The sequence below is a fragment of the Temnothorax longispinosus genome, chromosome 1 (genome assembly GCF_030848805.1).
Source record: "Temnothorax longispinosus isolate EJ_2023e chromosome 1, Tlon_JGU_v1, whole genome shotgun sequence".
NCBI lineage: Eukaryota > Metazoa > Arthropoda > Insecta > Hymenoptera > Formicidae > Temnothorax > Temnothorax longispinosus.
In genome coordinates this window covers 12,459,000-12,483,481 of record NC_092358.1, presented here as the reverse complement: position 1 = coordinate 12,483,481, position 24,482 = coordinate 12,459,000, and the positions used below count along the sequence as shown (strand labels likewise).

The following is a 24,482-nucleotide window of genomic DNA, read 5'->3' as shown; positions in this document are numbered from 1 at the left end:
AAGCTTATTCTCCAAGGCCGCGGCGCCGGACTTCACAATTGGTGTGCAGCATTGCGCCTGCAATTAATCACTGAATAAAAAATACAAAATTTTTTTATTTTTATTATAAGTTACCATTGTCGGTAAACCTGTTCAGTAAATAATGCAAAATTAAAAAAATAACAGGACTTAAAAAAATTCAATTTTTACGGAAAAATTTTGGATTTAATTATGCAATAAAAGTTATTTAATTTAATAAAATAACTAAACAAGTAGGTTTACATACAATGGTATTTAGTTATTTACATGCATGCCAAAAACCAAGTTGATTGGTCGAATAGTTTATGAGTAATCTTGCACACCAATTTAAAAAACGTGGTTTTGAGAAAAATGCGTTTAAAGTTTTAAGTTCTCGGAGCGCGCGGTTTACTTGCGTAATGCCACCGACGAGATACTATTATCTCGTCGGTGGTAATGCTCAAGTATAAAATCGCCTATTTCAAGTTCGAATTTCGCTCTGGAACTTTGGGAATATATTCTAGAGATATTATACTAATAATTTATGCAGGGCGGCAGTGTGGTCTAGTGGTAGAGCCACAAGTATATACTGTGGTAGAGCGCCAGACTCGTAATCTGAAGAACCAGGTTCGAATTCACTAGCCATGTAAACATGGAATGTTTTTTCCGAAAGCTGCGCCCTCTGTACAAGATAGACTCTTGTGCGGAGCAAACTAGAATCCGTCTTTCGGAAAGAGACGTTAAGGGTCGACAGGAGTAACACTACCGACCTCTGTCGGGTTGCTTAGCTGCGAGTCCGTATTTTATTTATTATAAATTTTTTAAGAGCTAAAATGGAAAATCCGGCTCTGTACCAGCTTGCGGCTGATCTTACTCATTAAAACGAGCATAAGTGAAATGAGATTCGTTAATTAATTTGGCTAAAATTTGGGACAAGCCGTTCCTAAGCAGCTTTGCAGGCTTGCTTAGAGCTGCAAAGCTGCTTAGGAACGGCTTGTCCCAAATTTTAGTCAAATTAATTAACGAATCTCATTTCACTTATGCTCGTTTTAATCAGTAAGATCAGCCGCAAGCTGGTACAGAGCCGGATTTTCCATTTTGGCTCTTAAAAAATTTATAATAAATAAAATACGGACTCGCAGCTAAGCAACCCGACAGAGGTCGGTAGTGTTACTCCTGTCGACCCTTAAGCCGTTGGTCCAAAGGGTTAAGTGAGAGGAGAAGGGTAGTAGTGGATGAGAATTGAATAAAGGGTTGAAAACGTCCCTACAAAACGCCTTGCAACCCTGAGGGGAGTCAGTAAACGTATTTATCTTTTATTACTAATAATTTATGCAATAAACATTTTTTCGATTTTTTTGACCGTTACATGAGGCTCCCCCTTTAAGGGTCGGCAGGAGACACGGTGGAGAGGCCTATCGGCCGGCCTGGAATTACGGATTCGTAATAACCAGATTTTAGCCAAAATACCGAATGAATCTTATTCCATTTAGGATATTCTTAATCAGTAAGCTCATCTGTAGTCAGCTACAGAGCTATTTTATGAAAAAAGGTAAAAATAAAAATTTTTAATAAACTTGGGGGAATGGGCAGCTAGCAACGGGTAAGGTTGGGTTAGCCGAGTCCGTATTTAATTTATTATAAATTTTTAAGAGCAAAAATGCAAAATCGGGCTCTGTAGCTGACTGCATTATTATATAAAGAGTATATATAAAAAAAATTCACGAATCTATGTAACTTATTTTATGAAAAATCTCGTTATTACGATTCTCACTAGATCTAAGGAGCTGGGGAAATTTTTGTAGTAACATACTGACTGCTTGCATCTTTGTCTCTCTTACATCGCATATGTAGTAGCGTCCACGTAAGTACAAACACTAATACGTGAACACACGGATGTAAATATTGAGAGATAATGTCAGCAAATACCGGCTATCATATTATTTTTATTTTTTTTGTATATGTATGCATATGTAAAGAAAGAACAAAAATAAAGACAATTTTGAAAAATAAGAAGAATTCATTTGTGTGTGTGTGTGTATGTATAATTAAAAATTAATAAAAAAATAAAAAAATAAATTTATTATATATATATATATATATATATATATATATATATATATATATATGCATGTAATATGCATGACATGTAAAATGTTTTTTTATGATATAAAGTAATAATATTAATTAATAAAAATGGAATTGAAAGATTTTTCCTTGTTTTACATCTCGACCTCTTTGCTCCTTTCTTTCCCCCCCCCCCCTCAACCACTATTTTATACATTATATTTTAGTTTTGAAAATAGTGCATTGCAAATTAGATCGCAATTTGAACTGAGGTGATTACGTCGCAAAGTGTTAAACTCAGATAGGTTTTGCTTTGCAATGTACTATTTTCAAAATAAATATATAATAATAGATAAAAAGTAAATTATATTAACGAGCTTGCATATAAAAAAACAAGAAATATTTTATAAAGTATACTTCCTATAATATGGTTGAGGTCACTTTGCGACGCGATCAACTCATTTTAAATTGCGATTTACTCGAATTATTAATTCGTGTTGTTTATTACTAATTAACATTTTAATATTATATAACATTGTAAGCACGCGGTGACTTACCAACGAGAGAATCCTAACGTCGTATTTACAAGAGCTGACAAAGGGAACGTGTCACAGTGGCATTAAACAAAGATGAATATATTCATAAAATAGAAGCATTATTAAGTGATAATGAGACGTATTCCATAGTTAAGAAAAATCCATCACAATTGAGAAAGAGCTGAATAACCTTCTAAAAAAGTGGTTGAAGAAAGAGTATATCTCTCCAAGAGAATATTATTCTATGCACTCCAGTGATTCAAATCTTATTCCTAAAGCATATGGCCTTCCAAAAATGTATAAAGAAAATGTACCATTTAGAATAATTGTTTCGTCTATTAATACGGCTCTTTATCCTTTGGCTTTCTTTTTACAAACGATTTTGGCCAATAGCCTTCCTGAAGCAAAAAGCCACGTGAATAATATTTTTGAGCTGTGCATTGACCTTTCGAACTTAACGTTGAATGACTCTGAGATATTGGTTTCCTTTGACGTGGTTTCGTTATTCACGAATGTCCCTACAGAATTTAGTGTTTATTATAACAATTTGATTGAGAACGGCTACCTTATGAATTTAAAATTCACCCATATCAATCGGAGATTGAAAAAACTTATCAACCAATCTTTGAACGGTAGCACAGAAGAAACAGAAACACAACAAAAAAAGAATTTTATTGTTCTTTCATATATCAAATCAATCTCGGAATTAATTGCCTTGAAAGTAGATAAATCATGCATATCTATGGGGTACCGTATCTTGAACAAACTTAGTAGTATCATCAGGGTCCAAAAAGACAAGAACTCGTTGTTTATGAACAATAACGTAATGTACAAGATTGATTGCAAAAACTGCGATGCATCGTACGTGGGCCAGACGAAAAGAAAGCTTCAGACTAGAATTAGAGAACATAAGTATAACATCAGACTGGATGAATCCAAGCATTCGGTGATAACAGATCATATTTTAAATTATAATCACACCTTTGACTGGGATAATACATGTATCTTAGATCATGAACCGAATTATCAAAAAACGAATGATCTCTGAAATGATACATATCAAAGAGCAAACAAACGGGATTAACTCTAACAAAGACACCGAATTATTGGACGAAATTTATTTTGATGTTTTAAACGAATTTTCCACGGTCAGGTAATTGCAAACATTCTTTGTCCTCGTGTCAAGTTCATTCCTCTCTCAGTTCACGATGATTCTTCGCGCAGATCAGACGTTTTATACCGATGCCATATAATTATTGCCTGTCATGGTTCCCGTCATCTCTGAACACTTATGTAAGTGTCTCGGTTTTAATTTTAATTTATTTTATTGAGTCGATATTATATCATCTTATCTAAATACATTTATTTAGTTGCCACTAAGTTGGTCCAGAAATGTATGGTGCCTTTTGAAATTGTGGACTTGCATGGGTCTCCACGGGACGATGATACTTAATAAAAACGGAAATTTAACTGGAGCATGATTGACTTGCGAAGAAAGCGTTCTACAATGTTTAAGTTTTTTGACTTTGTGATTGCGGTACTTCTCCATGTTTGATTGATTGCGATTTGACCCCGATATATGTTATTAATTATTTGCTTAATTGACAATTCTGATGAAGTCCGAGTATGGTACGAAACGTCAATTTAATAAATCTTGATACAAGTTAGTTAAAATTTTTGTAACATCGATTAATGCTCGTATACTGGTCCTACTACTCATATAACATTGTTTTACTTTCAGATTTAATAAATAATTTCTTTTATTATATTGATAATAATCTATGTACGTAGAGTTGTTTATTGTTACAAAGAGATTAGAGTTGACATGTCTGAAGGGCGGATCACTTTAAACAAAGAGGCGTGGCTAGCGTTAAATCAACGCCTATTGCAGCAGGTAACGTATGTACAGTGGAGGTTTTAGTGAGTAGAAATCTCACACTACCCTGAAAAACCGGAGTCTTTCGAAGGTTACCTCCACTTAAAAAAAAAAAAAAAAAAAAGCCATCCCAGTAAACACAATGTAACATAACATCAATGATCATCATTATAATGTTCATAGTTTTGCATGCAATTTTTTTTATATTATCTGGTACATCTTTTTTTCTAATTACACTGATTGCTAATATATCTTTTAATATGCATAAAAATATATTTTTAAATTCTTAGTGCTTCTGCATGATAGTGCAATAATTTCAGATTTTTTGCCATCACCTATTACTTCAGACTATCAATCTATTACTGAAAAGGAAGCTGTAGTTTTTATGTAAACTCTTTCAAGCAGAGGGTAACGCAGCTGATGAACAGTATAGATAACATAACTGAATACAAATCTTAATTATTATAACATAATGATATTAATAATTAAGATTTTTATTCAGTTTGTTATCTATACTGTTCATTAGCTGCGTTACCCTCTGCTCTAATGCTAAAACTGAGTGTATATTTTTTTATATACAGGGTGATCCGAAACTATCGTTTGTCCTTAAAATGTCGTATTCCTGACTTAATTTTGAGACGATTTTTCCTTTACCAAAACTTTGTCCGAAGCTTAGTTTTTGAGTTATTACAAGAAATAGTCAGCGAATCACGCGAAACGAGTACGGAAGGTAGGCAGGGGCGGCGCGACTCACCGTCCGACGAGGGTGATTATGTGGGGTGCTCGCTGCGATCGGTGCTCGGTGCTTGCTACAAGCGATGGATGTACGCGTACACACACACACACACACACGCACACGCACACGCACACGCACACGCACACGCACACGCACACGCACACGCACACGCACACGCACACGCACACGCACACGCACACGCACACGCACACGCACACGCACACAATTACTCACTCATACTACGTTTACGCGAGCGTTACTTCTGTAGTAACTTACGATGAGTGAGTCCACGCGGCGCCCACGCGACGCGCGAAACTCGCTATTCGTCGCGGGTCGCGGGGAGGGGATACCGACCCCCGCGAAGATCGCATAAATAGGATGAAGCGATCGACACTGGAATCAATAATCCCTCGATTATTAGAAGCGTTAAGAGGACGATATGGCAGTACGATACACAAACGAAGAATATTACGACATGCTGATGGCACTTGGCGAGTGTCACGGGCAGTATTACGTAGCTGCAAGACGGTACGCCGAATTGTATCCAAATGGAGCAAGACATCCGTCGGCTCCCGTCATACTTCGAGCAGCTCAAAGATTATACGAGACTGGCAATGTCCTTCCGAACATGCACGACACTGGGAGAGATCGCGAGGCGAGAGATTTGCGGGGCATAGAGCAAGTTGTACGTGTTTTCGAGCTTAATCCTGAAACGAGTATTCGGGAGGTTGCTCGAGGACACAATCTATCCTATGGAACTGTACAAAAAGTACTCAAAGAAAAAAAGTTGCACGCATTTCACTACACACGCGTGCAACATTTGGAACCAGGAGATCATCATGCAAGAAGAACGTTCTGCGAAGATTTTCTGAGAAAGTAGATCGAGATCCCAGATTCTCTTCTCGTGTGATATTCAGCGATGAATCATTCTTCACACGAGAAGGGCATTTTAAATCGCATAATATGCATTTTTGGAGCGATGAAAATCCCGCAGTTACGCGACCCAGAAGCTTCCAAACTCGCTGAAAAATAAATCTGTGGGCTGGAATAATGGGAACTCAAATACTTGGTCCGATTGTTCTTCCGGATATTTTAACTGGCCAAACATACTTGGAACTTTTAAGAGAAATCTGGATTTCTTAGAAGAAGTTCTATTATTAGAGAGAAACAAGATTGTGTTTCAACAAGACGGTGCTGGGCCACACAACGCCAGAATTGTAAAGGTGGAAGCACATAAAATTGCAGGAGCCATAAGCAGAAGGCAGAAGCCATATGCGCATGCGCTATGGTATCTGTAGAGCTCTTCAGATACCATAGCGCATGCGCATATGGCTTCTGCATTCTGCTCATGGCTTCTGCAATTTTATGTGCTTCCACCTTAACAAATTACTTGAATAAGCACTTTCCTGGACGCTGGATGGGTCGGTACGGTCCGATATGTTGGCCCGCAAGATCTCCGGATCTCAATCCTTTAGATTTTTTTTATGGGGATATTGTAAGGAAAAAGTTTATAAAACGCTTCCCCAGGATGTTGACGATTTAGATACAAGATTGCGACATGCTATTTGGGCCATATTGACGATAGTGATGCATGGGTATACTCACACAAAGTGTCCAAACAAAGTGTCGACATTTCTCATGTCAAATTAACAAAAATAATAATTTTTTTACATTACCCATGTAAGCTAATGCTAATACTGTCGACGTGGCGGCGATGTTTGTTATGCTACGCTAGCGCTCCTCTTCCCGCGGTGAATGTTTTCTTTCCCAATATGTGAAGGAGAAGGTCATTGAGGGGAAGTTCGTAAGGGTAAATATTTCTCTTAGGACGTTTCCCTTGTCAGTATGAGTACTATTGTTCGAGATTCAGTTACCGCTGCGCCGTCCGATCAGATGGCAGCATCGATCGGGTAACGACGCTCGATCACCGCGGCAGCTTGCGCCCGCACGGGCGCGCTCATCGCCAACGTCTTCCTCGCGATCGAATTCAATTGTGCTAATGGCCGCGCGGTGACAAGTCGTATTACGTGTATTCTGTACGTTTCGACAAGTGACTTCGGGTAATCGTGCACATCGCAGTGCCCACGCTGCTTAGACTTCTCATTTGAACTGTGATATAGACCGCTCATTAACTCTGGTGCCTCAACACGACGACTCAGGCTCACACGTTCGCGAGTGCCGACCGCCACGTGTCTCACCGGCTCACGGGCGACTCACCACACACGGAGGGCAATTCATATAATTGTAGCTCGACTTCAACGATCATACACAGACGTCTCATTTATACACCGCTCATCGATTCTCAGGTCAGATTGTAACAATTTCGATATATTAAAGACGGCTCAGACTGTGGTCTGAGTTACACACAAAATAAAGTGCATATTTTAGTTAACACCTTCCACGCGCGTCCTTCTCATCCCGCTTCCATCGCCGGGATTAATCAGCGATTTCGCGAACAACTATTTATTCAATAAGTCTTTAACTTTTTTTTAATACTCTGATAAACATCGTGAGATTCGATAATATATCTTTGAATCTCTCAACTCGTCGGCTCGCGTATAGATACACGGTCTGTGTTTCTTGATATCCCAGACAACACGCATGTCCAAAAACAGGATATAGATCTAAAAGACATCTTTTAGATGTCTTACGAAAAGATGGCTAAAAGATGTCTTATGTCCCGATTTTGGAAATGGTGCTGTCTGGGATACTTATATCGATTTTGTTGAAATTTAAACGACAAACGCAGTGTACTATTTAAATTTAACGGTTTAATCATTCAATCGATATAAAATCAGTCTTACAGTGAACATTAAAATGTAACAGACATGACTCTACGTGTAAACGTTATTATCTCATAACTCATACAGTATTGTTATTAAATCAGTATTGAGCAACACAATAAATATTAGTAATAAACGCAAAGTTACATATATATCTATATAATGGACTTATCTGAATTTACGGATTAACTCTATCGACCGCGTGGTGAGCTCACCGGAATCCGCCGTAGAAAAGGGAAGATCATTCCGTTGCTATGTACAATATTCAGACGATCGATTTTTTACGCACGCGTTTTTATAATATAATCCAAATGCAACTTCAACAAAATGCAACTTCAAGAACTAAATGAGATTTACCAACACTCTTCCTTAAATTTAATTTAATTTTTTAACAATTTTGTCTCTAAATTTTACAAATTTATTTATACATAATGGCTTAGTCAATATATCCGCTATCTGTTCTGCTGTCGGACAATATATATTTTAAACTAATTATTCCATCTTTTACAAGCTCGTAAATAAATCTAAATTTTACATCAATTTGCTCGCTTCTTTTATTCACAACTCCATTTTTAATTAAAGCAATTGCACTTTGATTATTAATATTTAGTTCTATATTAATTTGTTCACAAAGTAGTTCCTCTAATAGTGTCTTTAGATAAACCAGCTCTTTACAACATTCAGCTGCTGCAACATAATCCGCTTCTGTGGTCGATTGCGCTATAATTGGCTGTATCTTTGAACACCAACTAATTGGTCCACCAGCGAAAAAAATGATATATCCAGATGTGCTTCGTCTTGTTTCTACATCACCAGCGTAGTCTGCATCACAATATGCTTGAAGGATCTTAACATTTCCATTTTTTTTCATATCTTAAACCTTTATCTAAACTTCCATTTAAATATTTTAGAATGTGTTTTATATCATGTATCCTTTCCTGCGTCGGCTCTTCAACTGCTCTGCTAACAAAGTTTACTCCATATGCTATGTCTGGTCTTGTTTTGGATGATGCATAGAGTAGACTCCCTACCATTTCTCTGTATGGATAACACATATTATTAGGTAGTGTTTTACTATTGTCACCAGGCAGTAATGGTACTTTTACGGTCTTAGCATTGTCCATACCATTCTGTTGCAATATCCTTTTGATATAATCTCTTTGTGTCAGCATCATGTAATCTTCAGTAGTATTTCATGTCCCACATATACCTTAGAGTTTCTTGATATTTTAATTTTAAACTCTTTGGCTAATTCTTTCAAGAACTCATTTATTTCTTCAATATTGCTTCCAATGATTACACCATTATCCACATAAATTCCTAGTATCAAGTCACTATCTATCTTCTTAAAAAAAACATTGTTCACTATTCAAGGACTTGAATCCCATCTTCTTTAGAAAATCCGTAAATCTGATGTTCCATCTCAACGGCGCCTGTTTAAGGCCGTAAAGTGCCTTCATCAATTTCAAGATTTTATATTTATAATTATACCCTTCTGGTGGGTACATAAAGATTTCGTCCTCCAAATCTCCATAGAGAAATGCAGTCGTAACATCAAAAATCACTATCTTGAGATTTTTGGCAGTTGCTATGGCAAAGACGCTTTTTAATGCACTTTGTCCTATTACAGGACTATACGTTTCTTGATAATCTATATCCTTTTTCTGCTCACAGCCTTTAACCACCAATCTAGCTTTATATTTTCCATTTGGTTTGACTCTGACACCCATTTACTACGCAGTGGTTTTCTTTTGCTTCCTCATAGAGGAAGCTTTGTTTTCGTGAATTTCGTATATGAACCTTTGATTGCGTATAAAGTTGGGTCTAATCAACCAAATTTAAGTGATTTATATATGAAATAGGGGTAGAAGAAACCAACGAAGAGATTGGTTTTTGAGTTTTTGATGCCAATATGTTCAGAGTGTTCTAAAATGTCGAAATATCGCATCAAAATCGCCTGTCCGTATGTGTGTATGTATGTGCAGATTTAATGTCTGTGGTTGCTCTAACTTTCGCAAATATTGAGATATCGGGCTGTTTTTTTTTTAATCGATAGAGTATCATTCAAGGAAGGTTGGTATTGAATTTGGCGATGATCGGTAAAGGGTTTTTTTTTTAATTTTAATTTTTTTAGAAATGTCCGTGGTTGCTCTAACTTCCGCAAATATTGAGATATCGGGTTGTTTTTTTTTTTAATCGATAGAGTATCATTCAAGGAAAGTTGGTATTGAATTTGGCGATGATCGGTAAAGGGGTTCTTTTTAAAAAAAAATTTTAATTTTTTTAGAAATGTCTGTGGTTGCTCTAACTTTCGCAAATATTGAGATATCGGGCTGTTTTTTTTTTTAATCGATAGAGTATCATTCAAGGAAGGTTGGTATTGAATTTGGCGATGATCGGTAAAGGGTTTTTTTTTTTTTAATTTTTTTAGAAATGTCCGTGGTTGCTCTAACTTCCGCAAATATTGAGATATCGGGTTGTTTTTTTTTTAATCGATAGAGTATCATTCAAGGAAGGTTGGTATTGAATTTGGCGATGATCGGTAAAGGGGTTCTTTTTAAAAAAAAATTTTAATTTTTTTAGAAATGTCCGTGGTTGCTCTAACTTCCTCAAATATTGAGATATCGGGCTGTTTTTTTTTTTAATCGATAGAGTATCATTCAAGGAAGGTTGGTGTTGAATTTGGCGATGATCGGTAAAGGAATTCTTTTTAAAAAAAATTTTTAATTTTTTTAGAAATGTCCGTGGTTGTTCTAACTTCCGTAAATATTGAGAAAATAAATATAATCATATATAATCATATATAAACATATATAATGATGTTATATATATGTAAATATATATAATCATATAAGACCATATATAGTCAATATATATTAAACATTACAAGGAAGGTTGGTATTGAATTTGGCGATGATCGGTAAAGGGGTTCTTTAAAAAAAAAATTTTAATTTTTTTAGAAATGTCCGTGGTTGCTCTAACTTCCTCAAATATTAAGATATCGGGCTGTTTTTTTTTAATCGATAGAGTATAATCATTCAAGGAAGGTATATAATCATATATAAACATATATAATAATGTTATATATATGTAAATATATATAATCATATAAGACCATATATAGTCAATATATATTAAACATTGTGCAAGGAGAAACCTTCGCTCACAAAGCTTCCTCTATGAGGAAGCCAAAACAAATAAATACTAATAATTATACATCGAATAAAATACAAACTTCCTCATAGAGGAGCTTTGTGAGCGAAGGTTTCTACTTGCACATTTCAAAACCATAAGAAAACAATGTGCAGGTTTCTACTTGCACACTTAAAAACTATGAGGAAACAATGTGCAAGTTTCTACTTGCACACTTTTTTTTTGTATATGATTTTAATAAAATATTTTGATTGTTTTTATTATTATTAAAAAGAAAGAAATACAGAAGTGTTGCAAAGTGGCATTACCCAACCGTAATATACCACATATAATTATGTAGTTTAGTTTTAAAAGTTACTTTATTCATAAAAACAGTACAGTCTTTAAAATAAGTTAGTACAAATAGTTTCTAAAATAAAATTTTGTAACTAAATTTACATAATATTAAAATTATTGTAATATTGGATTGCAACATTTGAAATTAAAATGTAAAATAAATCTTAAAAACTTCAAAACCTAACCCTATATATTTTAATATGTTCTTCATCTATCACTTCCCATACTTTGTTTTCTTTAAGTGATTTCTTTTCTTCATTTATAGCCTCTATCCATTTATCTCTGTCATCTCCTGTTACTGCTTCTCTGTACGTTAAGTACACGAAATTCTTGAATTTTTCTATTAGTCTACTATAGATCTTCTTACTTCTGTTACTCTTCCAATTTCCGATAAATCTTCTACTTCATCCTTTTGTATTTCTTCTATGTTTTCTGCTTCTTTAAATACATTTTCTTCTATTTCATTATCCTCATCGTTTTCATCATTATTTTCTTCTATTTCATTATCTTTATCGTTTTCATTATCTTCTGTATCTTCATTTTCTTCTTTCAACAATTTCACAGTCTTTAACTCTTTATTAGTGCTTTGATTCTTTGACTCCGTTAACATCTTGAATTTAACATTTCTGGCTATTATGATACTTCTCTTTTCTTTATTCCAGAGTCTGTAGCCACATGGTGCATAGCCAACAAACTGATAACATTTGCTTCTGCTATCTAACTTCTTTAGAGGTTCAAGTACTTTGACATAGCATTCACTTCCAAAAATTTGCAGATTCTTCAAATCCGGTCTTCTTTCTTCCCACATTTCAAACGGCGTCTTTTCTAAAGTATTCGTTGGTGATCTGTTGAGTATGTATGTTGCAGTGTACAAAGCCTTTCCCCACATATCCTTTTTCATATTGGCATCAAACAGCAAAGCTCTCACTTTTTCCATAAGAGTTCTATTGAGACGCTCAGCTCTGCCATTTAACTGTGGAGTGTGAGGCACTGTCGTATCCAATTCCGTTCCTCTATTCTTGCACCATGATGTAAATGCATTGTTTATGAATTCTCTTCCGTTGTCACATCTTATTTTTGCAACTTTGGAGTTTTATTTAGTTTCAACCTTCTTAACATACTCTTTTATTTTATCTGCTGCTTTATTTTTTGTTTTGAGCAAATACACCATAGTATAATGTGTATAGTCATCCAAAAGAGTGATAAAGTATCTATGTCCATCCCAAGTGTCTGGACCGATTGGACCACATAGATCGGTATGTACAATCTGAAGTGGCCTCTTAGCTCTTGCTCTTGAAGCATTAAACTTAACTCTTCCCGGGAAAAAATGGAGGAGATCTGACCATGTCTGATTTGATAAAATGAGATACAACGAGATCTGAAATTCAAGTAAAGTCAGATCTGATTGGATACAATTTTATCTCGCCAGATCTGCATGGCCATATTTAATCACATGCAGCCAGATATGCTGAACTATAATCCGATCTCACCAGATCTGACCATTGCTGCCGTTCGATATATAATCGCAGATCCAATCGGATCTCTTCCGATCTATAATAATCGGACATTATCTGATTGCTTCAGATCTCCTGAAGTACAAGCAGACATTATGTCTCAGATCTTGTCGGATCTGAGCAGACCTAGCCAGACATATCTTGATCTCACCAGATAAGACCAATCTTGGCTTACAAAGTTGTGTTGCTGATCCAATCAGATCTCTTCCGATCTTGCTGGATCTGAGCAAACCTAGTCAGATATATCTTGATCTCACCAGATAAGACCAATCTTGGCTTACAAAGTTGTGTTGCTGATTCAATCAGATCTCTTCCGATCTTGCCGGATCTGAGCAGACCTAGTCAGACATATCTTGATCTCACCAGATAAGTCCAATCTTGGCTTACAAAGTTGTGTTGCTGATCCAATCAGATCTCTTCCGATCTTGCCGGATCTGAGCAGATCTCGCCAGTATAGAACTTATAAAAATTTCGTTCTCAAATCGTCTATTATTAATTTTTACACCCAATGTTGGAATTATATCAAATATAATATTAACTCTGTAAAGGGGAGCTTTTAAATTATTTTTGGTCAAAAAATCAATTAATTTTTATATTAAAAACAGTTTTCTCAATTTTCAAACATTAACATATATAATATACATAGTCTCTGCCAATTTAATAATAATTGTTAATTTCGATACACCATATTTAAAATTTATTATAAATATTCCATTAAAAAAGTACCGTGCAAAATTAATTAATAATAGGTAAATATAAAAGATTAATGTGTATATGTATATATAAAACATAAATCTTTTAAATTATTTTGCAAACATACCTTATAATTTAAACTGATAAAATCATATAATCACATATAAACTTATATAGTCATATAAGATTATATATGATCAGATCATAATGTTATTGCATCTCAAAGTATCCGATAGATGGCATCCGACGGAATCTGGTGTAGGTATTTGGTACCGCAGGAGGCCGATTATGCCTCCGGGTGTCGGCCTACTACCGACGTCTTGTCGAGAGGTATCGAGGAATAATTACACACTCGATTACTGCTGATAATATAATGCTTTATTGCAGACCACGCAACTGCCACGAGAGTCAGTACAATTCTAACGGTCGTCCAACTCAGTTCTGCCAACCTCGTAACTCTCAACCTCTCTTGCTAGCGCAGGAGAGGGGGCTGACCAATCAGAAGGGAGACAGATATGCTGCTCCCTACACACTCCCCCCCGAGTGTTAACGAAATAAATAATAAGTAATATTGCACTAAGCGAATGAGCTTAAGTGTTTGGCCAGGTGCTATTGTACGAGGTTAACAATACCTTAACAAAAAATATATTATACGCTTAAACGTAATTTGAGCCGACTTATATCTAATAACATTATATAGAATTCTGGCTTACAATTAAATCACTTTGGTTTAGTGGACGGCGCAAATGTAACAGTCTTACGAGAGTAGGTTTTAAGCGCTGGGTTCGGATTTACATTCCGGTTGAGTATGTTCTCGGAAGTTGATGGGGGGTCGGCGGGGTCATCAGGGACAAAATATGCCGGCTTTAATAAATCGACGGACACGCTTTTTGTGTTTCCGTTGATATCAATATTGAATACGCGCTCCGAGATGCGTTGCACTACCTTGTGCGGACCGGTGTACGGACGCTCTAACGCCCTTTTAGCCATATTGCGTAAAAACACATGGGTACAATTATATAAATCTTTAAAATAGAAGGCGCGTTTTTTATGTTTGTGCGCGACGGGAACCGGCCGGACTTGGCGCATATATTCGCGAAACTTTTCAAGGAAATAATTAGGGTTAGGTGTAAAATCATCGGGAAGAAAGAATTCCCCGGGAAGTCGTAAAGTCGTCCCGAACATAAATTCGGCGGGAGACGCATTTGTGTCAGCACGGACGTGCGACCGAAGTCCTAATAGAACGGTAGATAAGGTACGCGTCCAGCACGCATCGGCATGGCACATGATTGCGGCTTTAAGCACCCGATGCCAACGTTCAATCATGCCGTTCGACGCCGGGTGGTAGGCGGTTGTACGAATTCGTTCGCAACCGATTAATGAAAGTAACGCCTCGAATAGGCGGGATTCGAATTGGGCTCCCTGATCCGTAGTTAGTAATCGAGGGGTTCCGTAACGGGAAATCCACGTGTCGTAAAATGCTCTAGCAACGGTTTGTGCAGAGATATCTTTAAGGGGAATTGCCTCGGCCCAACGCGAAAATCTGTCGATCATAGTGAGACAATAAGAGTAACCCTCAGAAGGAGGTAATGGGCCGATAATGTCAATATGCACTTGATCAAATCGCCCGTCGGGAGCAACAAAGTGCTCAGGAGTTAGTTTTACATGACGAAAGATTTTCGCTTGCTGACATTCGATACAATTTTTACACCATTTAGCGATATCGCGGTGCATGTCAGGCCAGACATAACGCTGTCGGATAGTGCGATCGGTAATTTTGCCACTCGGATGGGCTGGGTTATGGAACATTTGAAATACTTTAACGCGGAGACTATCGGGGACATATGGCCGGATAGCTTCGCCCGAGATTTCGCAATATACAGTTGTGTGATCTGGGCCCCACTGAATTTTCTTCAACTTTAAAGGATGATCGGGGGCGTTAGCAATCAACTTGAGTTGCTCGTCGTTCTTTTGTAGCTCGGCGAGCTCATTAAGATTAAATTCAACCGGCAAACGCAGGGAATCGATCCGCGAAAGCGAATCCGCAACAACATTTTGTGAACCAGCGACATGTTCAATATGCGTTGTGAACTGCGCGATATATGACAATTGGCGTAGTTGTCGCGGGGACGCCTTGTCAGACCGTTGCATAAACGCGTACATGAGCGGTTTATGGTCGGTCAAAATTTTAAATTCACGTCCTTCTACAAAATGACGAAAATAATTAACGGCTTCAAAAATTGCCGTGAGTTCTCGGTCGTAAGCGCTATACCGAGTTTGCGCGGGGGAGAATTTATGCGAAAAAAATGCTAGGGGCTCCCAAGTATCCCGTTTTTTCTGTTCAAGAACTGCCCCCATGGCGAAATCAGAGGCATCCGCGACTATACGGAGTTCCGCGCCAATATGGGGATGCACCAGCATTGCAGCGTTAGCAAGTCCGTTTTTGGTCTTTTCAAACGCTTCGATTAATTCGTCAGACCATACGATTACACGCTTATCGTTTTTACGCGAGTCGACTAGTAATGCATTTAGTGGTGCTTGAGCTTCTGCCGCGCGAGGAATGTTGCGACGGTAAAAATTTATCATGCCGAGGAAACGGCGTAAGTCGGCGATGGTTTTGGGTTTAGGAAATTTGGTAATCGCCTCAACTTTTTCTGGGATGGGGCTGATTCCTTTACCATTTATTATATACCCGAGAAACTTTAGTTCATGTGCGCCGAACACGCATTTTTCAACATTAAGGCGGAGGTGAAACTCTTTAAGCCTTTGGAATACAATGCGTAAATGTTTAGCATGCTCCTCTGGAGAAGAGGAAGCAATTAGAATATCATCCATATAAATGAAAACAAAATCTAGATCGCCTAAGGCGCGATTTATATAACGTTGAAAGGATTGACCGGCATTACGAAGGCCAAAGGTCATAAATAAGTATTCGAATAACCCGAAAGGGGTTATGATAGCTGTTTTCTCAATGTCCTCAGGGGCCATTGGAATTTGATTATAGGCTTTATATAAGTCGAGGGATGAAAAGATTGTTTTACCGTGTAGATTAACGGAGCAGTCATGCAGGTGGGGGGTGGGGTATCTGTCAGGTCGCGTGATTGCATTTACACCGCGGTAATCGCCGCACACCCGCCAGGTGCCGTCTTTTTTACGGACTAAATGAATGGGACTGGCCCATGGACTGCTAGAGGGGCGGCAAATGCCTGCTTCGACTAAAGCTCTAATCTCGGCCTTTGCGGCTTTAAGTTTATCAGGAGGAAGGTGCCTAGCGCGCGAAGCGACTGGAGGGCCGGTGGTTATAATATGATGAAACACGTCACAATTGGACGGCGGGGCGAGAGGAAGGGCTCCTGTTATTTGCGGAAATTCCTTGAGTATTTGAGAAAACTCAGAGGAAGGTTTAATCGTATTAATCGAATGTATCGGGGCCGGTTTTTTAGTCGCGAGGGTATATAATTTAGTAGTGGAATCTATAAGACGTCGTCGTTTTAAATCTACTACTAGGTGCGCAACTAAGTTTCCGGGTTTCACACATAGATGGCACCAATAACACATGTACTCGATTTAAATGTTTGAAGTTGTCTGAAGTTATAGCTTGGACATCTGTTAACAATAACCAGTCGTTATACCAATACATATCGCAACGCAAAAATATTGTTTCTAACAATGGAGATGTCGAATTTTGTGCCAAATAAACAGCATTTGCGGGAAGCTTTGCTTTTCTGTTTTAACTTGAAAAAAACTGCAGCTGAAGCACGTCGTTTGCTTGAGGAGGCCTACGGCGAACATGCACCATCGAAAACTACCTGTGAAGATTGGTTTAAACGCTTCAGAAGTGGCGATTTCGACACTGAGGACAAGGAGCGCTCCGGAAGACCAAAAACAATTGAGGACGCCGATCTGCAAGCGTTATTGGATGAAGATGATACGCAAACACAAAATCAACTTGCGGAGGCATTAAACATGACTCACCAAGGTATTTCCAAACGTTTACATGCCATGGAAAAAATTCAAAAGGAAGGAAAATGGGTGCCGCATGAGTTGACTGAGAGACAGATGGAAAATCGAAGAGCCACTTCCGAAATTTTGCTTTTGCGGCATGAAAGAAAGAGTTTTCTTCATCGAATTGTTACTGGCGATGAGAAATGGATATATTTAGAGAATCCCAAACGCAAAAAATCGTGGCTTTCACCTGGTGAAAAATCAACATCGACGGCACGACCAAATCGTTTTGGAAAGAAGACAATGCTCTGCGTTTGGTGGGACCAGAAAGGAATCGTGTACTATGAGCTGCTGAAACCGGGCGAAACTGTCAATGCGCATCGCTATCAACAACAACTGACCAATTTAAACCATGCATTGCTCGAAAAACGGCCAGAATGGTATACGAGACACGAACGAGTGATATTGCAGCACGACAACGCTCCGTGCCATCGCAGTTCCATCGTCCAGGACACCATCAAAACGCTCAAATGGGATCTGCTACCGCACCCGCCGTATTTGCCAGACCTGGCGCCTTCCGATTATCACTTGTTCCGGTCGATGGCGCATGGCTTGGCTGGGCTACACTTGACCAATTTCGAAGAAGTGCAAAATTGGTTGGATAAATGGTTTCGGTCCAAAGACGCGTCGTTTTATCGTCGCGGTATTCATGTATTGCCAGAGAGATGGCGAAAATGTATAGTTAGCGAGGGACGATACTTTGAATAAGCCATTTTTTGTATTTCTCTTGAAATTTTTCATTTTTTATTGATAAAAAAAACCCGGAAACTTAGTTGCGCACCTAGTATTAACCCGTAGTGCGATAGTAAGTCAGCGCCAATGATGGGGTACGGAACTGCGGCAATGCAAAAATTCCATCGAATTGGCCGTCTTAAACCGAGGTCCAGCTCACGAAGAGATTCCCCGAACGTGTCGATACGCGTATCATTTGCTGCGAAGAGCTTTAATTCGGAAGGCCTTCCCTTGATCCTATCGATAGCGGGTACAAGAGAGATATCCGCGCCTGTATCAACAAGGAACATTTGGCCACTAGTACGATCACGGACGTGGAGACGGTTAGAAATTTGAAGGCCCTTGCCGACCGTCTCCGAACGGAAAGGCTGTTTTAGTTTTTTGGATCTTTTACGGAGCGGGAGTTGGATCGCGAATGCGAATTTATCTTTTCCAGCTTCTCTATTCTTTCGATGAGTTGTTGAATCTCAGTCTTTGCGGGAGGGGATGAATTTTCCTTGCTCACGGCGGACGCGTAAGACTCGCCTCCGATATTGCTCTCAGCCATTCGGTCGGCGGTCTCGGCTAAACGGTTGAGGTCGGTAATTTCCGTAGCTATCAGGATCGCGCGGTGATTGGGTGGTAGATGGTCCAAAAAAATTGATTTTATTACATTATCATCTAAATTCCCGTTATTAAGATTGCGCAATCGATTAAGGATTAACGAAGGTTTTCCGTCGGTCCCGACTTGTCCCGTTAGAAGTTTTCGCAATTTTGCTTCGACCGAAGGTGCGTATGCCGCGATAATTCGAGCTTTAATCTGCTTATAAATATCCATTGGGGAAGGGTTTAAAGCAATTATGTCCCTTACGTGTCCCACTACTTCGACATCGAGCGCGGCGAGTATGGTATCGGCTTTAGTGGACTCTGCAGTGATCCTAGAATTTCTCATAAGAATCTCAGCCTGGATGAACCACAATTCTGGGTCAACTTGTGAAAACGGGGGAAGCTTGGGAACCCATAGGTTATCTATACACGAAATTACAATATTATTATCAATCGCGTCCGAGGTGACTGAATCAAGGTTCTGAGCGTTTAGCTGGGCTTCCGCTGCCTCTGCGGGGGTTTGAAGAGCCGCGTCCGACATTGTTTTAAACTTATAGTAAGCTACTAGCAAAACGAGAGCGATAAACAGCATAAACAACATGAGCGTTAAATAATATAAACGATGTAAACGGCACGAGTGTTAAAAAATGACGGCGCGGGGGGGATTACTATCCTTTGTTTAATTACTGTAGTCTGGGTAGAATCCAAAGCCCCGGTGACGATGGGACCCAAGGCGCCGGAGACGTTGGCTTCACGCATTAAATGTCTCAACAACGACGGAATCCAAGGCGCCGGTGTCGTTGGCTTCACGCAATCAAATCGATGAGGCAACAGCGATGTTGACGATCCGTGGCATCGGCGAAGAAAAGCCGGTCGCACACCATCAGGAGACGGCGGTAACGGCGGCGGCGGAGAAAGGCCAGACGCACACCAGGGAATGGTCGTGGTAATAAGACGGCAGAACCGCTGTGGCCACCCGGGCGCCGGTGGGGTCTCACGTGCACGCCTCGTGCCTCGTGCAAAAAGCGCGGCAAGAAAAATGGCCGCCCGAAAGATGTTTCGGCGCGGCAAGGCTGGCTGGCCGCAGCGTGGGCAACTAACAGCCAGGGACGCCGGCATAGGAATGTACCTTGCGTTTGCGGTTAATTCGATCCGCTACTTCTGCGTCCGTTCCTCGGGGAAGATTGGTCCACACGAGGATTTATCTCTGACTCGGGCTTCCGGTAGCGATTTGTGCAAGAACCGTTGCATGTTTTTTAGTCGGGGTCACCAATGTAGGTATTTGGTACCGCAGGAGGCCGATTATGCCTCCGGGTGTCGGCCTACTACCGACGTCTTGTCGAGAGGTATCGAGGAATAATTACACACTCGATTACTGCTGATAATATAATGCTTTATTGCAGACCACGCAACTGCCACGAGAGTCAGTACAATTCTAACGGTCGTCCAACTCAGTTCTGCCAACCTCGTAACTCTCAACCTCTCTTGCTAGCGCAGGAGAGGGGGCTGACCAATCAGAAGGGAGACAGATATGCTGCTCCCTACACTGGTATAAGAACGGTATCAGACACGGCAGTGTCGTGCTAAGTTGCGCCAAGTTATGTAAATCGTGGAACGGCACAACTTTTGTATCGTGGAGTCCACTTTTATAATAAAGTGGCATATTTAAAAAATAACATTTAAAAACAACAATTTTCTGCAGTGGATGGACACCGGATCGGATCAGATCTACTCATGTCTGATTGGATCTGAGCAGATATAATAGATTATTCTCGTTACATATCTGACTCTATCCTCTAGGATTGGATCAGATCTACTCATGTTTGATTGGATCTGATCAGATAGGGCCAATATTTTGATCAAACCAGATCTGAGTGGATTGGATCTGATGAGATCTGCTCAAATCTGTTCAGATCTCTTCCATTTTTTCCCGGGTTGTTTGCTTTGGTTCCATACAAATTCTGCAAACTTTCTCCAGTTTACTCAGTTGTGTCAACGACAAGTCCATTCCTCTTTGCTTATCTTCAATATTCTCTTCATATTATCCAGTCCTCTATGACCAAGTTTTCTGTGCCACATCTCAGCCGCATCGCTTATCTCTTCTGATAACTAAGTCTTTACATTTTGATCTTCTTTTAATTTAACTTCATAAACTCCATTCTTTGTGGTAATTATGCATTTTAGGGGAGGCACCTCCGATGACCTTGACCTTGACATATGTTGTTAAGGTCACCCTCCTGAGTGACCTTCAAAAAGTTTTAGCCGACGCTCGTTTCTTATTAAAAAGTTATAAACAAAAAAAGTTTGAAAAATGTAGCAGTTATTTTAAGTACTAATAAACATAAATGACTGATATTTATGTGGAAATAGTACATGTATGAACGAATGAAAATTATTTAAAGCAGTGAATTGTTGGTATATTGAAAGAAAAGTTATTTAAAGCAGAGAATAGTTGGTATATTGAAAAGTATAGCATCGCATCAGGCCAAACATTGCGGCTCAGGCTCATGTCGCAAATGTGGCAAACGACACAAGACACTTCTTCACTGGGAGCAGGTGACAGCAGACAAGAAAGCGTCTTCAACGGAAGATACAGAATCGTCGACCACGAACAAAACAATAACCACCAGCGCAAGCCATAATTCATTGAATCAGAATAGGCAAGTACTTCTCGCAACAGCAATGGTCAATGTACTTGACAGTAAAGGCAATAGCATTTCTTGCCGCGCATTATTGGACAGTGGCTCGCAGTCTTGTTTTATTACTGCCGAGTGTGCTAAGCAATTAAATTTAAAACAGCAGTGAACGTCCCTGTCTATGGACTGGATAAGATATCTCAAACTCACAAGAAGGTTAAGTTAGCGGTAATGTCCAAGATCAATGGCTATAGAGCGAATTTAAGTTGCTTGGTGATTGACCAAATTACGCAGGCAATTCCCGTGGATCGCATCGACGTTGCAAAATTACAGATTCCTAAAGGTATTGAATTAGCTGATCCGGCCTTTCATGTGTCATCGCAGGTGGATCTGCTGCTGGGAGCGGAGATATTCTTTGACATGATGTGCATTGGAAGGATTTTAGTTTCCAAAACGCAACCAACGTGGCAGAAGACATTACTCGGCTGGATAGTGTCAGGCAATTGTGGCGCTACAAAGCAAACGGGTACAGTCTGCAATTTGGTTACCAACGAGGTGCTTAACGCAAACATGGCTAGATTTTGGCAGATCGAGAACACCGAACGCCAAAATACGAGATCCTCCGAGGAACGCCTCTGCGAAGAACATTTCAAACAAACATAAGCGCAACGAGGAAGGGCGTTTTATAGTAACACTGCCAGTAAGAAAAGATCAACTAGAAAAACTCGGTGAATCCAGAAACATAGCGATTCAACAATTCAAAAAGTTGGAGAGAAGACTCGAGAATAATCCACAGCTGAAAATGGAGTACACAAATTTCATGCAAGAATACGTAGAACTCGGTCATATAAAGGAAGTAAGGAAGTCAACGAGGATTCTCCATCTTGGCATGTTCGACCGCAATATTATTTACCTCATCACAGTGTAATAAAGGAAACAAGTACTACCACGAGATTAAGGGTAGTATTCAACGCATCTAGCAAAACTACCAGCGGCAAATCACTCAATGATGCATTAATGGTTGGTCCAGTGTTGCAGCAAGATTTATTTTTCAATACTAATTCGATTCAGAAGATTTGTGTATGCAATGATCGCAGATATTGCCAAAATGTACAGGCAGATATTAATAAACGAAAAGCAAACCTCACTACAGCGTATAGTTTGGAGGAAGCATATTTGGAAACTTCTCAAGACATACGAGATGTTGACGGTGACGTACGGATCTGCAGCGTCTTCTTTTCTGGCGACAAAGTCTATTGATGAACTAGCGCATCTGGAGGCACACAAATATCCTAAAGGCGCTTTGACAGCTTTTGAAGACTTTTATGTAGATGACTTCATTTCCGGTGAAGATTCTATCGAAGAAGCGAGGGCAATTCGTGATCAAGTCATTTCACTTATGCTGGAAGGAGGATTTGTACTACGCAAGTGGGCGTCCAACAGTGATGAGTTATTAGAAGACATACCAAGGGACATAGACAGCAATATTACATTGGATCTAGACAAAGATGGCGCATCTAAAACGCTAGGCGTTAAATGGAATCGACGGCAGGATACTTTTTGTTAAGAAATGTAATTTTGAGCAAGCTGTATTCTGTTCTTTGTGGAGCTCTCTGTAGCACATCAGTTAGCAATAGTCGTGTTGCGCGCGTCTAAAGAACAGGAAAGGTGACAGGTGGCAATAGTGGGCCTGTCTCGGGGTCTCGCGATTCGGTGCTTCCCGTTCCTCTTTCTCTTTGGTGCGAACTGTGCGTGCGAGCGGATCGTAAGGCCCTGCGAGATAAGTACAGAGAGCTTTGTATAACTGCGTATTATTAATTGTATTAATTTTGCGTGCCAACGAACTTCATTTGCGTTATAGCCCTTGTTTGAGTTTCTAACTTTTTGTTCTTAATAATAAAGTAACATTGTATATCTGAACTAGTTATTTGAGTTGATAATCTATCTACCTCTCAAGTTTGCTGAAAATAACTCAAGATTTCAACAGGTTATGGGCCCAGTGGTAACGGCCTAATTCTTTTTTTTGTAAAAGTCAAAATTGTAGTTGTTAAAATAATTGCTAAAATAATATTTGTAGAACTTGAGAGGTAGAGAGAAAGCAAACAGAAAGAAGAGAGAGAGAGAGAGAGAGAGAGAGAGAGAGAGAGAGAGAGAGAGAGATTGATTGATTGGTTTTATTTATGCCATAGTCAAGACTTTAGGCAAAATGGCAATTTACAGAAGGAAAAAATATATATACACAAGAAGAGAAGAGAGAAAAAAAATAAAATAAAATAAGGTAAAATAATATAACAATAAAAATGACAAATAATCAGAACAAAATTTGCGCGTTAAAGTAAAAGAATAATATGCAAACAAAAATACAACAAAATAGAAGCAAAAACGAAAGTACAGATAACAAAATCACGCAATTACAGCAATTACTGCGGATGCGCCAGACAAGAGCAATGTGTTGACACTCATAAAGGGATAATGAACCGAAGAGGGAGGGAAGGGGCCACGGTGGGATCACAGGACGGAGCTCTGCTCATACGATAAAAGATAGTCGTGTAGCTTTTGTTTGAAAGAGGTGATAGTCGATGACGAAGTAAGATCGACAGGAAGCGAGTTCCACAAGTAGGTCCCCACAAGATGGAAAGACTTGCGATACGTCACAGTTCGATGGATAGGCACATGGAGAGAATGTGGTTGCACAAGACGAGACGATCGTCTGACAGAGGGATCAGGGTAAGAAAAGATCTCGGAGATGTAGTCAGGAGACAGACCGTGTGTAACTTTAAACATTTCGATACCCAGAAAATAAAGACGTCTGTTTTTGACCGAGAGCCATCCT

At 39.1% G+C, this 24,482-nt stretch overlaps 1 protein-coding gene and 1 long non-coding RNA gene across 10 annotated transcripts in view; both read right to left on the bottom strand.

Moving 5' to 3' along the window:
- LOC139809040 (esterase FE4-like) overlaps positions 1–24,482 on the bottom strand; it is a 282,671-nt gene that overhangs the window by 158,293 nt on the left and 99,896 nt on the right. The gene's annotated exons all lie outside the window — the stretch shown is intronic.
- Positions 14,048–23,721, bottom strand: LOC139809127 (uncharacterized). Its single transcript, XR_011731034.1, has 2 exons — positions 18,478–23,721; positions 14,048–17,188 (listed from the first exon to the last, which is right to left on the bottom strand). It is a non-coding gene; the product is annotated as an uncharacterized lncRNA (long non-coding RNA).